Below are 2,097 nucleotides of genomic sequence, written 5' to 3' on the forward strand. Positions count from 1 at the left end.
GTGTGTGTGTGTGTGTGTGTGTGTGTGTGTGTGTGTGCGTGTGCTTGTGTGTCTGTGCTTGTCTCTCTGTGTGTTCCCCAGCACCGCTTGACAACCGGTATTGGTGTGTTTACGTCTCCGTAACTTAGCCGTTCGGCAAAAGAGACCGATAGCATGAGTACCAGGCTTTAAAAATAAATAAAGTACGGTGGTGACCCAGCATAGCTGCAGGCTGATGACTGAAGCAAGTAAAAAATAAAAGATGAAACAGAATTTCCAAAATGGCTTCCAAACTTTTGTCTTTGCCCGTCGTCCAACAAGAGAAGGAAGTGGGAAGTGGTTTCAAAGGTGAAATTGTCATTGGCAACCAAAACGGTAGTAATGAGCAACAGCAATAACAACAGCAGCAACAACAACACCAGCAGCAGGAATAAAGATGTACCTGAGTAGAATATAGTCGCAGTAAAACGGCCGCCGTCGCCGGCAAGATCACCAAGGAGAGGAGACTTTATTACCGCCACTACCGCCCTAGTAGCAACAAACTACAAGCTATAGTAGCAGCAACAGAATCACTGCTGCTACGCCGTGATAAGCGATAATAACAGCAACAAGAAGTAGATATGCCATGGCAAATGATGTGCTGACAAGCGCTTAGATTACTGCGTTTCCAGTTACGGTGACCAGGTGTAGACGCCGTTTGTCAAGTGCGTTGTCCTCAAGACCGTCTCTTTGAAAAAGCTGCGGTCCTGGGTCAATCGAAGATCGAGACAGAGCGCTTGACACCTGAAATGTCATCAAACGCTCACGGCCTTCTACCAGTCTGGCAATGTGGTCAGCAGAAATTCCACCTTGGCGATGTGTAGAGGCTTAGTGGCGAGTAAAAACGTCGACGTTTCCGCGGAAACTCTGGACATCGACGAAAATCAACTAGTTGGTCTTTTTAGAGTGACCTTCTGTACGGGGCCCATGGATATTTTCCAGAATTCCTTGGCCTGACAGTGCTACTGGGGAACGTTGCAGGTTCGAGATAAACTCAACAGGCAAAGAAGTGGGGTCAACCGGCCTTGTACCAGATACACGCAAAGCGATGAAATAGTCGTCCAGCGCCCGAGCATTGCTGACTTGTAGAGTTCTGTCGAACACCTACTGGCTTGCGTGGGACGGATTTATCAGTTAGGTGAGTTCAATGTGAAGATCGTCTAACCGCATTTCTTGGACCAAGAAGAGCAGATATTTTCAACATTAACAACATCTCCAACAGTGGTTCTCAAACTTTTTCGGGCTGCCGCCCCCTTGACACCCTGGCTACACTCCTAGTGTCCCCACCCTAACTAACCATCAAAAACATAGACCTCTTTCTGAAGTAAATTCAAAGCAACTGTATTTCACAAATAAAACTTAACCTAATGAACCCATTATTTTGTTATTTTTACATGAATCGTCCGTTGTGGCTACCCCATTAACGTCCCACCCTTCTTCAACTTTTCCTGGAAGTTTCCACCGCCCCCAGTGGGGGGGGGGGCAATACTGCCCACTTTGAGAACCACTGATCTACAACAACAATAGAAATAATATATGCATCTACAGCATAAATGAGGAAATAACTTAGGTAAAACAGCTGAAGAAATGACAAATCAAACTTTTATTTACATCCAGGATATGAACTAACAAAAGACAATAGAGTATGCGAAAGATCTAAATTTGAAAGAATTATTTTAGGCAGTTGTAATAAAAAAAAGAGAAATAGTCGAGGATTTAAACCGGTAGATCTTCCTATGAGACAGCTTTTTTTCCCCCCAAACTTGATATTTGACAATAAAACTGGAAATGATCAAAGTCAAGTTGAGAAAACAAAAGATAGGAAAAAACATTAACTTAATGAATGAATGAAAACAAAAAGGAAAGAAGGAACGGTGGCGGGGGGGGGGGTGCAGCAGGACATTGTAGGTGTATGTTGTAAACAGACGAGAATATAAATAGAAATATGAGGAGGATAAAATTAAATTTATGCAGCAGACGTAATTATTACAAACACCGTACCTTGTTGAGACATCCGATTGAGCTACTTTTAACTATGTACATACCCACACGCACGCACACCTGCACACACACACACAC

This window comes from Octopus bimaculoides, chromosome 24, assembly GCF_001194135.2.
Source record: "Octopus bimaculoides isolate UCB-OBI-ISO-001 chromosome 24, ASM119413v2, whole genome shotgun sequence".
Lineage (NCBI taxonomy): Eukaryota > Metazoa > Mollusca > Cephalopoda > Octopoda > Octopodidae > Octopus > Octopus bimaculoides.